This window comes from Filicampus tigris, chromosome 20 (genome assembly GCF_054856515.1).
Source record: "Filicampus tigris isolate MCC_2025a chromosome 20, RoL_Ftig_1.0, whole genome shotgun sequence".
Lineage (NCBI taxonomy): Eukaryota > Metazoa > Chordata > Actinopteri > Syngnathiformes > Syngnathidae > Filicampus > Filicampus tigris.
This window is the reverse complement of record NC_141236.1, coordinates 3,820,001-3,834,698: the sequence shown is the minus strand read 5'-3', so window position 1 is coordinate 3,834,698 and position 14,698 is coordinate 3,820,001. Positions and strand designations below refer to the sequence as shown.

At 39.7% G+C, this 14,698-nt stretch overlaps 1 protein-coding gene and 1 long non-coding RNA gene across 6 annotated transcripts in view; both read left to right on the top strand.

Moving 5' to 3' along the window:
• LOC147127896 (uncharacterized) overlaps positions 1-14,698 on the top strand; it is a 286,111-nt gene that overhangs the window by 228,990 nt on the left and 42,423 nt on the right. The window lies entirely within an intron of this gene.
• The window catches only part of LOC147127897 (uncharacterized), a 50,520-nt gene continuing 36,380 nt past the window's right edge, over positions 559-14,698 (top strand). Inside the window, exons 1-2 of the long non-coding RNA XR_015084034.1 lie at positions 559-696; positions 912-967. This is a non-coding gene — a long non-coding RNA (uncharacterized LOC147127897). The remainder of the gene's footprint in view (positions 697-911; positions 968-14,698) is intronic.

Below are 14,698 nucleotides of genomic sequence, written 5' to 3'. Positions count from 1 at the left end.
GCAGGATGTGGGAAAAGTCTGTTTTGATAGAATGCTCATTAACTTGTCATATTTGTTTTGTAGTGGGCCTTCACTGAGTGATTACCCAAACTGACATTTTCATCAATTATTTACATTTTTAGTGTCCAAAAAATGTTCCAAAAATGTATCACTGTAATGAAATTAAATATAGTAACTAACTGCTCACATGTATCGAATGATACACTTCCTGAATAACACGCAGTAAAGAAAAATGTTTTGTCTGACAGCAACAATAAAAGAGAGTAAAAAGTTTCCTTGAACGTGTTTCATTTCCGCAGACACACGCGCACACACAGGGTAGGTCCAATGGGTGTGTGTTTGGCTGTGGGCCCGCATGGTGTTAATTGGATAATGAGGTACAAATGACAATGACAAATCCCTGGTGCTGTGACCACAATAAGGTGCCGCTGTCTAGCTTTAATATCACACACCTTGATGTAATAAGCTTTGGTTGGATGAACGTATACACACACCAGGCACACTTAATTCAACCTTATCTGACCTCATGGTAAGTATTTGTTCTCAAATGTAATCATTTAGATTGCGAGGTCACCTGTGTCCATAGAAATGAAACATCATATTACAATCATGGGAACATGTTTGTGTCCCAACAATGTAAAGAACACCTGGAACACACAGCTCAGGTGTTGCTTCACTTTGGAATTCAATCTGGCAGTAAGTGGCGTTTTCCTGGCAGTAATCGTGCAAAGAGTTTATATGCAAAGCTGTCGTTTTGTCCTCTCTTCATTGTTGTACTTTGGCTGTCCATGTTTATTTATTAGATAGTGGAAGGATTAGAGGACAAAGACAGAGAGGACAAAATTAATTGTTATATTCATGAATGACGTCATGACGCAAGTGATTAATTTGAGAATTTCCCCCACTTCCAGTTAAAGGCCCAATTCTTGGATGTGAAAAGAGAAAAAAAGAGAAACAACTGGCTGTGGTGAGTACAACATGCCTCAAAAGTTATTAACCACATGCAGACAAAATTACAAAGGGAAGTGTTAGCTAACTGTTAGACTAGCTTTCTTCTTCTTGTTTGTCTGGATGCCTTGTAGCACTATGCTGCCTCCCATAGGTCAGTTTTGGTACTATTACAGCCATCTACATTTCAATATCCTACTCTCAACAGACTTTTCAGTAAAAAAAAAAAAAAAAAGTAAACTTCTGACTTTGTCTTAATCTATGTGTGCTTTCTTAAAGCGGAAGTCAATGCAAACATTTTTTTTTCAAGAATATGTTCTATGCAAGCCCATTAGCTGAAACAGGGCATTCTGATAAATAGCGCGTTTGTGGAATAAGTGTTAATCCACTCGTTTTTAGCCATCTAAAAACAGCAGCCATTTTGTCCTCTGTCGACTGAAAATGGTCACCTTCAGAGATGGCTAAAAACGAGAGCATTTTGCTGCTGAACTTATATTCCAAAAACGCAATATTAATCAGAATGCCGTGTTTCAACTAGTGGGACTGCTGGGAACATATTCTTGAAAAAGATATGTTTGGGTTGACTTCCTTTCAAAGCGGTTGACTTCTTCTTTAAAAGGAAGTCAACCCCAAAATTGTCTTTACAATATTATGCTCGATGTAGTCTAAACACATTATCCTGATTAATATTGCGTTTGTGGAATATGAGTTAAGCAGTCAAATCCAACTGTTTTTGTCCATCTCATCGGGCGGCCATTTTGCTATTTGTTGTCGACTGAAAATGACATCACAGTTGCTCATGGCTCAGGTACCAACCAATCACAACTCACCTGTTTTGTGAAGCCAAGTCCTGATTGGTTGTTACCTGAACCCTGAGCAACTGTGATGTCATTGTCAGTCGACAGAAAGTGACAAAATGGCTGCCCCCTGAGATGGCAAAAAAATGGTGGATTTTGCTGCTTAACCCATATTTCACAAATGCAATATTAATCAGAATGGACGTGTTTAGACTAACTCTCACACGAACCCGCATAGAATAGAACATAGAACATTTTTGGGCGATTGACCTCCGCTTTAGTGATTGTTTCCCAACAGAGAGTTCGAAACCTTTCTTGTCATTGCACCAAGTTGTACAACTACATTCATACAGGCATATCCTTTTCATTCCCACCTTCTTCCATCTCCTCTCCTTTTTCTCTCATCGGGCTATAACAGGGCGGATGATGGGCAATAATTCATCAGAATGCGAGCTGCCTCAGACACGGTCGCATTAATTGGATGTCCATATTAAATGGAAAATGAGAGCTGCGCTGAGGGAAAAAGTGGATGACTGACTCTCTTGGCTGCGATTGACCTATGGGGAGAAGACGCTGCCCTTTTCCGCAGCGCACTCCCTCACCCAGTTTTCTCTGCTCCCGTCAGTCTGATGGATATCAAAGCATTCATTTTCTGACCCCTCACCTGGAAGCCGATTAAGCACTCTGATTCAATAGGGCTGCTAATGGGGGCGCCAAAAGTTTATGAGGATTCCTGGAAAAGGCCAGGGAAATTAGATTGTAAGCTAACAGATTTATTGCTCTGTTTCAACACATTGTAAAAAGATTATAGGACCTCGAGGCAGGTTGGAGGGACAAGCGCCGTATGCGGCGTGCGTCTCAGTGTGAAGGAGGAGAAAAAGGGGGGGGGGGGCGGTGGGGTGGGGAGAGTTGTGCTCTCTTATATTACGGATAGTGACAGGGCAAAGACAAGCATGTCACCGGGCCGAGGACACGCACTTGCTTGGCTGTAACCTGAAGGATGTTTAGACAGCTCGCCGAGCACAGTTGCCACTTGTGATGTGACCGGAGGTCTTGTTTCCAACACTTGCACTTTTACCTCACAGTCTTACTGAAACCATATTTTGCAAATGAAATCGTGCATATAAGCACACTTTTTTTTCTTTTTTAAAATTTTTTTTTTTTTTTTGTAGTTTTGTGTGGGTGGGGGCGTATTTGTGTTTGGAAATCGTGCATATAAGCACACTTTTTTTTTTTTTTCTTTTTTTTTGTAGTTTTGTGTGGGTGGGGGCGTATTTGTGTTTGGAAACGTATCTAGCTCATGATGTGCCGGTTTAATTCCACAGCTTGGTGCTGCCTCCGTGAGGGGAAATAGAATCCATACTGATGTGATTTGTAGACGGGGCTTGCGTGTGCTTTGTAGTTTGTTGTTTAGATTCTCCGGGTGCAGCATGTCACATGTTATTTAAAAACTTGGGAAGTGTTTTGAATTGTGAAAAATCCATAATGTATTTTACATGTAGCATATTTTACACTGAAAAAAGAGCATGAAATTGTGCTGCCTGCAACTACGCTGGCAAAGATAGTTGAACAAAAAATACATTACTTGTAGTAAATTAATCATTTTAATGAACTCATTCACTGCCAGACATTTTCAGCCTCTCTTTTACCCTAATGTTTGGAAAAAAAATGGAAAAAAAATATAAATAAATTCCTGGGATTGAATGGCTGGACTGTGAAAAGACAAGTAAATTCGTCAATGGCTGTGTTCGGAATTAACCGTCAATCATATTCAAATACTAAATGTGAGTCGGCGCACACCTGCCACCATTTAAAGTGATGATGACCCCCAGATAAAGTTAATCTGGTTTAGCAGGCTTTTCCTGACATTTTCTTTTTTCTTTCTAGCAGAAGACTAAAAGTTTCGCAGCAGCACTGACTGCTTTTTACAACTTCATAATTCCTTAACCCTCGTTTAAAGCCTCTGGCCCATGTGGTCATCTTTGGTTTCATCAGAACATTGTACATTTTCCTACATAGGTTTGTGAGATTTGAATTATGCTATTGCAAACTTTAGCTGGCCTTAGATGCGTTTCTTAACTTTATATCTAGAAAGATACTTGTATGAACACATTTAATCAGTTCAGTTTTTTGTTTACTTTTAATTTCAATTGATTATAGGTTTGATTCAGTTGAATTGATTCAGTCAACCGTCCTCCAAGACAAACGTTTTGTCACACCACTCTTATACCGACACTTTCTAGTTGAAAATAGTTATCTCCTCAACCTTGGCATATTGTAAACGGCCCGTGAGTTTAAAGAGTTAGCAGTGCTGACTATGCAGACGGCTAACCGAAGTGTTTGCTCATCCACTCGGGAGCTCAGACTGGTACTGGAACATGTGCACGGCGTGCTAAGTTTAGATTGACTCGCCAGGGTTGCAGTGTCTCCGTAGGCTAAGCTGCAGAGTTTGGGTTCAACCCTCTGTGCTGTTGGGATGCTCACCAGCGCTTTGGGGCCCCTTTCTCGCGTAAATTAATTTACATTTGGAGGCTTTTCTAAAGATGCCGGTTTCCTGCGGAGCCTGGCGAGATCAAAGTGTCTCGTTGCGTGTGTTGCCTGATGTTTGATGTTTGCGTTGAGTGTGAATGTTGCTGACTTGTGGTTCTGTCTCTCTGCACAGCGGGTGCCGCTTTTTCCCGCCTTTCACATTATGCCCTTCCTCCCCCCCTCAAATCCGACAAATAACTTTTTTTTTTTTTTTTTTTTTTTCCCCAGCGCGGATTCAGATACCAATTGCTGACATTCGTAATCCTCCCCACCTGCCTAACAAGCGCTCCATGGTGGATGATGACTGATACCAGAGAATTTCAAATACATACTCTGAGTAAAAACGATTTAGTTGCCGTCATGAAAATCCAATGTTTGGCCTCTGATTTTACACGGGGATACTTTTTGCATTAGAATCAGTCAGTTTTTGGATTGATCAGTCATTCTTGCATTATAGTGCACATCTTATTTCTCATACTAGTATGTACCTTTGATCCTAACCTTGACTCCAGACCCCCCCCAAGAGAGAACCCATACATAATGAGGAAAACATTGCCTTGTTTCCTTATTGCTTATAGTGTGTGGTCTACTCAAAATGGCCAACACAGCACATCACGGGCATAATAATCTTGCTCTCGCTCTCCATATATAGTGTGTGTTTAAATATTAGAGCTGTCGAAGTTAAAGCATTAACTATGCAGAATTATTGAAATTTTATAACTTCCTGTAGCAGCTGACCTCTGTTCACTGTGCAGCCAAACTTAGAGAGGCACTGTCACAAGTCAATTTTTTTTTATAGTTTTACTTTAAAAGTTGCTCGACAGCTCATTGGAGAAATCCAAAATAAATTTGATCACATTGCAAAGCCAAATTCAAATATGATATTAGTTGTAGGTCTTTGGTGTAACGTTCAACTGTCGTATTTGACAGGAAAAGAATCATAGTCAAGGATCAAAGAAAGCTATTAGAACAGTCTTTCAATCGAAATATACTTTCACATTTTTTTCCACATTAATTCCAAGATTTTACTCAAGTAAATATCGGCTCCAAGATTCATAAAAAATTGTAGTTAAAAACATAATCGCAATTAATTGTGGAAAATTTTGAGATTAATTAGTTAAAACATTTTAATCATTTATTTTCATTCTTTTTGTTCATGTGTGTGTATATATATATATGTATATATATATGTATATATATATGTATATATATATATATGTATATATATATGTATATGTATATGTATATGTATATATATATATGTATATGTATATATATATGTATATATATATATGTATATGTATATATATATGTATATATGTATATGTATATGTATATATATGTGTATATGTATATATATGTGTATGTGTGTATATATATATATGTATATGTATATATATATGTATATATATGTATATGTGTATAAATATATATGTATATGTATATGTGTATATGTATATGTGTATATGTGTATATATGTATATGTGTATATATATATGTATATGTGTATATATATGTATATATATATGTATATGTATATGTGTATATATATATGTATATGTGTATATATATATATGTATATGTGTATATATATATATGTATATGTGTATATATATATGTGTATATATATATGTGTATATATATATGTGTATATATATATATGTGTATATATATATATACACACACATATATGTGTGTATATGTGTATGTATGTATAAAATTTTAATTGATCTGTGCAACCCAGTACAAAATGGCGGACCAGTGATTGTTTGTTCTTGTGTGTGTTTATCGATCCATCTTCTACACTGCCTGTCGTCATTAGGATGGCAGGTGAGCAGGAGCCAATCCCTGCTGACTTGGGGCCAGAGGCAGGTTACACCTTGCACTCGTCTCCAGCCAATCTGTGTGTGTGCGTGTGTGTGCACGTGTGTGGTTTTATCATATTCCTGCCAAATATAGCTGAAAAAGCATGCATTCAATATTCTAATTAATATACAATTATATTACAATTTTAACTGATTTGTTTTAACTGGACTATTTCTATTTTCACTGATGAAATGACTGAAGACCTCATTAAAATTGTGACTGGAGGACGTGACAATGCACGTGTGCGTTTAACCCCCACTAACAGTAGAACGGCGTCTTATTGGTTTATCCTCATTTTAGTTCACATTGAAGCTCCTGTGAGCGGGACGAGTGTTTGTGTGGTTATTGCATCCCACAGATGAGCGCCGACGATATTCAGCTGACCTCAAAGCTAACAATCTCCCCCCTTCCACGTCTACTGTCCCCCTTTCTCCCCCCCCTGCCTCACCCCCTCCTCTCTTGTACCTGGGGCAAAGTCTTATGTAAAACACATTTATTTTTAATGGATTTTTTAATGAATTTTTTAGCTGCCTATTAATAATGCCATTAGTGGTGGCAGAGCGGCATCAGACAGCAGCTCAGCCTGCTAATCCTGCCCCCCAGCCCTGGCAAACGCCGCTAATCCAGGCCCCTGCTTCTACTCCAAGTAGGCCTCACACAATCGCACACACAAAGCAAGCTTGTGCAAACACACACTCTATGTACGCTTGTTCGTCTTCAAGCTGTGTGTACGTCTTCATTGACCCACACCACCTCGTCTTTGCATTTGCTTTTAATCCCTCTCTCACTCTTTCTCTCCTCCCTCACCGTCCATCCTTTGCCTCCCACCTTATTATCCCGCTTTCAAGCCTTCCCTTCTATTTTGACCCCCCCCCCTGCCCTTTCTCTCTCTCTTCATCTTCACATCTCTCCTGAAATGTCTTTCTTCTTCTTCTCCCCTGGGCACCCAGCAGGCCTGGCCTTGGTGCTTGACTCCTCACGGAGGCTCCTTACCTGGGGCCCTGAGTGTGCGTGAACACACGCACACAAACACACTCACATCTGTGGATTCTGCAAAAATTCGGTGTTAGGCGGGCAAAGTCGGGAGCCGCCTAATAGAATTTGAGCCTGGCTCAGAGAGCACAGCAGAAAAGCTGTTAATTACTGCTGGTTTTAATGCTAATTAAATGTTTCAATTAATGGTGCGTTTGTTGCCAAAACGTGTGTCGGTAATTGGCGAATGGCAATAAGGTGTGTGAAGGCAATAAAGAAAGACACAAAGAGAGAAAGGGAGCGTGCTACCTCCAAGATGCGCCAGGAGCCTGGAGCAGTGCAGCATGGGAAATTGCATTCATGAGATAGAAAAAAGGCCTGGAACAGATTCAATACAGCTGTTTTCCATAAAAATGTTCATGGCCTCCATCAAATAGAGTGTCTGTCTGCGCTTTGCTGGTGGTTTATACTCTGCAAATACTAATGAGGGCACCGAGGGAACAATACAAACAGACAGTGTTTTAATCAACACGGGTTAGCTATTTTCACGTGAAGAATACGTTTTATGAGCTAAACAAAACTTAAAGTGGAAACGTGTGCGATGACACCAAACATAAGAGGATTTTTTCTTTTTAAAAAGGATCAAGTGATTTTTTAAAAAAAATACTGTATTTAAAGCATGCCAGATTTCCATTTTTCCATTTCAAAACAGTTGATAAAACATTTAAACCTGTGTCTCATAAGCGGTGAGAATTGTGATGTACACTTAGGGATAGACACGGTCGGGTAAAAATTAGCCTATTTAATCCTACATGTATACAAATAACTGTACATAGTTCTCAGATATAGTTTGGACAACTAAATATTAGTTCAGTCTTTCACACGAAAGCACAATCTTCAAGCATTTCCAAATTTACTGTCAAGAAAAATGTTGATACCGCCGGTTTTTTTTCTCAGTATATGTTCTAAAGTCTGTTGGCGTCTGTAGTGTGCGACACCATCAACATAGCCACTGATTAAATGTTGGCTCTTAATATTCACTGAAAGTATTTGGGGAGGGCTGCCTCATGTCACGGGCAAGTGCATCATTGGGCCTGTTTTAGCCATGCCACAAAAATCCAGACAACTGAGAATGTGAAAAAGTTAATGACTCGGTAATAAATTGCACTCAGTCTTTGCACATGTGTTTTTGGTGTATTCAAAAACAAATCACGCCTATGACTTTACAGTGTCTTTACATAGCATTTTAATGAAATTGATGTGGTTAACTACAAAAATATTAATGTTAGGACTAGAAAAAAACTGAAGACAAAAGTGTTCTAACCACTAATGTAATGTTAAATGTCAAGAAACACCAAACATCACCTTACATATTTGAGCTAGCAACTTGGCACTAGCAGGCTAGCTTGAGAAGTTAGCCTCGCAGTCTAAATATTCACTCACCCAGTTGACAGTTGAGGTTCCATATTTTGCCCCCCCCCAAAAGCAAAAAGTGTGACTACAGTTCTAAATGGATGCATAAAGCATTTTTTAAAAAAAATGTACACTTTAAAGAAGCTCATCCCACTCACACTTTTTTATGAACTTTGTAGACTTTCACCGTCTGACCGTGGCTGTTGACTCGCTGCCTTTTAGCCTCGTTAGTTGGCACAACAGGAGAGGGAAGAAGGGAGGAAGGAGGAGAAAAACTCTGTTCCATATGTCAGAGAGGTGATCAAGTTTTTTTTTACAGTGTTTTTTTTGTGCCCTGCATTTACTTTCCAAGTTGGTATTCTAATAACGAGATCTGGTCGACTTTTCAGATGGATTGCCCAACCAGTCCTGTTCATCCTAGTCAAAAACTTGTAAACAAACAAACTTATCACACAGACAGACATCCCCTGGTATTCAATAGGTGGATTTGTTTTCTTCAAAGTAGCCTATTTGCCTTGTTAGGTTCAAATTTGGGCTGGATGGGTGTCTCATTAAAAGTTTAGTCAGAGCTTGAAAAACTGAACTTTTGCAGTTGCCAGAACTCTTTGCGTTCACTCTCTTACTAACAACAATGTATTATCATGCTGAAAACCTCAAATTGAGAAGCAAGTGACATTTCAACAACTGTTTTGTTAGCAAGTATTTGGATGGTTTTGTGTGTGTGTGTGTGTATGGCTCGAGGCATTCCACCTGACTTAATATGCAAACCTAAAGACTTTAGGGAAGTTTGTACATAGCCCGGTGGCTCGATGGGATGATTGTACTGTATATTAATGTACATTAGTATCTTTGTGGTAACTAATCTAGCTGCTGCTTACACGTGACCGTTTTTAATTGCAATGGCTAAAAACTCTAAATTGTACATAGGTGTGAATGTGAATAGTTGTATGTCTATATCATTGGTTCTCAACTGTTGTCACCCTGGGACCCGCATTACTACTGCTAAGTTGCCACCCACTTTAAAAGAAAAAAAGTGAAGAACAATAAAGAACATGTATTGTTCAAAAATGGCCTTTGAAAACATTTATGCATATCGATTTCAACAGCGATGCCAGTAACACGATACTTTAAATCATAACATGAGTGTTGGGTGCATTTCATTAAGGATTTTAGCGTCTCCGGGAAATGAACACAAATCAGTTTAAGGTGTGTGTATGTTAGAGAGAGAGAGAGAGAGAGTGTGTAAAAACCCTCGTGCATGTGTGTGAGTCCCGAGGCTTTGGGGATAAGGATGTGAAATTCCAGATCAGCGTTTCAGTACTGAAGCCCGTAGGCCCCTGTCAATCCTGCTGACACACACATACACTGACACCAACACTCACACTCTCTTGGAGTTTCCGGCCCGTATTAGCATAATTAAGTCATTTGTTGTGGTTGCGCATGATAAAATCATTGAATTATTCAATGCCAACAATATCACAGGATAGATAAAGCTGTGTGCTTATGTGGGTGTCACTGTGCAGGGCAACAGGAGCATCGTCATCAGCCACAGCGCTTGCTCTCCTGGCGGTGATCTGCCAGTTTGGCATCGCACATGTTAATCTGTTGCCATGGAAGCAACATGATCAACAAAACATTGTGTGCATAAACTGCCAGTCATACAAATGGTGAATCATAATACAGAAGAACAAAATAAAGTCAAACACTAAGTTTCAAATTCCAGCAACGTTTTCTGTAAAATTCCTATGCGGTTCGAAAGAAGCGACACAGTGCGACGCGGCGCCTCGGCACACCTGATGACAATTCAATACAACTTAGTGCGTCAAAGAGAAATGGTTAGATTTTTCTATGGCTTTAATTTGTTCAATAAGGATGACAGCGGGTCTTGAAAAACATGTTGTCACTGACACACTGATTTATTTTATTTTATTTTATTTATTTAGTTATTTATTTATTGGGAGTTTGGTTTAAAAAAAGTCCTTTAAAGTGTAAGTCAACCTCAAAACTTTCTTTACAATAATATGTTCTATGTGCCTCCGCTTGTCTAAACAATGCATTCTGACTCATATTGCATTTGCGGAATTTAATTTATCACGGCTTAGCTTCAGAAAACAGGTGAGCCATGATTGGTTGTTACCTGAGCCCTGAGCAACTGCGATGTCGTTTTAACTCCAGTGGTCCCCAACCACCGGGGGCCGGTCCGCGATGGGCTCCACAGATGAAAGAAAAAAAAAAGATAACGTACAGTACTTTCGGCTTATTTATCATCCGTGTCTGAAAAATATTTCATTTTGAAAAGTGACCGGATTCTCTCTGTTACTTCCATCTATAACTGACTCTTAACGCATGCAAGTTGTCTCTGTTGCGTAACGCTAATATTAAATGCGCGGGCTAACAAATGAGTAAAATAAACAGACGTATTTTGGAAAGTTTCATTGCTGCAAAGGCTATAGACTTGTATGAACCGGTCCGTGGCAGAAAAAAGGTTGGTGACAACTCGACAGAAAGTGACAAAATGGCCGCCCTTGGAGATGTCTAAAAACGGGTGGATTTTGCTGCTTAACTCATATTCCACAAACGCAAAATTAATTAATTGTTTAGACTCAGCGAAAATATTTTTGTAAAGATTTTTTTGGGGGGCTGACTTCACTCTTTAACTTATTCCGAGCTGTAAACTGTCACAGAGGAATCCCTAAAAGCCTTAATGTTTATCGGTCCATGGTAAGAGTGATTGTACATACAGTAAATGGAGAACGTTTAGTGAAATAAACATTAGCTTGTCGCTGTATCACATGAGAGGGGAAATATTCAAGAGAGGAGGAGGAATATTTGTGATATGATGTAGAAATAAGGCATGACCCTGTGTGTGTAATGTGGAGTTCATGAACTTCAAATGTCCATAAAAAATTCGATCTAATCTCTTGATATTCTCTGATCTCATCCCAGCATCAATGAAGTCCAACTCTTGACGTCAAATTGTCCAAATCACGTGCCGCTAGCCGTCCAATCAGAGGTGCAGGCTGACACGCGCGCCACACGGAACTCCCTCCCCATACACACACACACACACACAAATGGAAAAAAATAAAAACACTGTTGTGAGCTGCCACTTTAAGGAAACAGCAACAATAAAGGAAAAAAAAAAGTTTAGCAGCAAAAACTAATAATTGCAAAGCAGCCAATTAAATTGTGCGGGTGAGATGAAACCACTCATATTTCCCCTGGTAATTTCATGCTCTAAACTCGCTTCCGTGCGCACATAAAAAGAGCAGAGAAAATATAATTTCAGAAGCTGACAGAACTCATTGTTCGTGGAATTTTAAATTCAAAAAAGTTAATAAAGGCGAGTGTGAGACGAAGGGAATTTGCATTTCTCAGATTAACAGCATGTAGAGCAGCGGCGGCGCGCGCAGCCTCGGGTCATCATTTAAGAAACCTTTGCATATTTTATTTAAGAGTGGCCCGGTTTGGAGCGTAATAAGACAGACAGATAATGATTAGAAGGTCGGGCCTGCGGGGCACAACCGGGCCGGGCGCCGCAACGCTCGACTACCCAACACACACATCCGTACACAAAGCACAAGCAAGCCTGCGCTCGCTCCTCTAATTGGCTCCTGATGGTTTATGAAATGTTTTCCAAAGGTTTTGAAATTGTTGTTGTTTTTATTGCTTTCATTATTTTAATGGAGGTTCCAGCCACTGAGTAGCGGTTTAGCTCAAAGCCACCAAGGGTTGCTAACATGCTCCTTTTTAATCAACGCAAACCGGTCGGGAGATTTTGGACCGGGCTACAATGCTAATAGCCTGCGGGGACAACTGGCGTTCTATAGTTTAGCTTCAGTGTCAACATACAGGAGGACAGCCAAGAGTCAAGAGTGCCGTACATTAAAAAAAAATTCCTTGGTGGGAATATACAGTATATGTACGCATTTCATTCACATCCTATTTTTCACAATTTCAGTGCTAAATTAAAGCTGCTTTAAAGCAGCACTGGGCAAGAATTTGACCTTAATAAAATGCTTTCACGACTCTTATGATGAAACATTGACTTACAAGTAGTTGAATGGGACTTTTGTCATGCCCTGGGGGGGTCTGTATCACTTTTACTGGCACTAAGCAATTTTGAGGAGGATGGGAGCAACCCTTGGCACTCCAAAAATATACAAATGTCCTGAATTGCTTTACGGCATACTCACTTCCTCCTTTCTCTATAAGGACAGAAGTCGATTCGAACGTCTACTGGTATGACAGAAGCCCCAAAACAAACAAAAGTATTGTTTGAACAAAATTAGATTCGTTACCTCATTGCTATTCATCTTTCACACAGCCACTGGAAATAGAAATGTAATTCAGTCCAACTTGCAGGCCAGCGGATCTAGGATTTCACAACACTGGCGCGCATGGGAAATGTGGTTGACTTTTGTCAAAACACTACCGCTTTTGTCCACATGGCGCCGCCATAATCAACAAAAACTGACATGACACAGTGTTGCTTTAATTGAATGAAACCAGGTTCATATAAAAAGCTGATTTTTGTGATTGACACCTAGAGTTTTTGGCAGTATGATGGAGCCACTCATTTTGGACATAATCAGTTCCTTGGAAACAAATCTCGTTACGGATGAGCCTCACAATTAATTTAAAAAAAAAAAATATATATATATATATATATATATATATATATATATATATACTTTTGCTGTTGATAATAAGGGCTCTATTTCCGTAAACAGCATGAATCTTGCGAGTTGGATGTGGTGTTGCTAATTTAGCTGGTAAGCACCGGCCGGCTGGTGTGAGGGAAGGAGCTCTGCGCTGCTGTGGGAGTGAGCACAGCTGACTTTGATCATGGCCAATCAAAGTGGCTTCTCTCATTCCCTTTACAAACGCCAGTCACACACTGACATTTCTTATGGCGGAGCGCAAACAAAGCTTTTGACAAGGGTGAAAAATCGTCGCCGTGAAGTGGGTCCTTGAAGACCGTCAGGGAACCTTACAACGGATTTGAATCCGCTGTCTGATGCGCTGTCCACAAAACTAGAGCCCCATATGTAAAAACAATACAAGCTTAATGTTGATGGTAATATGTACATACTTCCACTGGAGTATTACTACTTTGAATGTATGTTCAGTATACCACTTAACCCCTTGTCACGCGCTCCCTCCGTTGTTGAGGCTGGTTTCTTTTGGAATAAGTGTTTTACCCCAACTTTTCAAATAGAGTTGAATTCAAAATTCTACGGCTTCTCTACGGCTTTTGGAGCTGGCATATATTTAATGTTCACGCTTAATCTGCATTTATGACCTTAGATTACCAGCCTGAAAAATACATGCAAAACAATTCTGTTGTTTTCGATAGCCTTAAGCGGTGTACGCGGCTTGGTTCTAAGAGGAACTCGAAACTTGACTTGTTGTCATGCTGCCTTCAACTTCCTCCAACTCTGCCTCAAAAAATGCCTTCACTGATCATCTAAGATTTAAAGAAAAGAAAAAAAAAAAAAAGTGAAATTCCATTCTTTGACGTGGTGAATCACGGCACCTTTTGTTGTGTTGCTTTAACATCCACCGTAAAGATAAGAAGGCGAGCGGCACAATCGCCTCTGTTGTACCTACAAAGTAATGTCACCAATTAAGAATAGCCTCATTTGGACAGAAAACGGGGTTTGAGTCTTCTTTTGTGCGATGCTTTCTTTTTGTACTATCTATCTGCAGCCCTGAAACTATGCATCTTTTTGATCTGTTGCACTCGGAAGTGTGTGTTTGTGTGTTTCCCGGGCCTTGGGGCTGTCGGAGTATCTCACAGGCCCCCTCCACGGGATTGGGGTTTTATTATGTGAGAAGGTAAAGTCATTTCTCAGCTCGATCACTGTTCTACTCAAATGTGTGTGTGTGTTTGTGTGCACACATCAAAGCAGTGCAAAGAGATGAGCCAGATAGTATTTCTCTGATTAATTTAGTCATTTGGGACACTGTGTTAACTGGATTACATTCAGATGTGTTGATATGACCACATGGCCCTGGGATCCATGTGTGTGTGTGTGTGTGTGTGTGTGTAGTTGTGTGTGTATTTAATAATTATAGAAAATCACTGTGGAAAAAAAAAAATCCTCTTGTGAGGTCCACAAGGAGTTTGGAACTTTCCAGTCACGAGTGATGCCATATTCTGTCAGTAC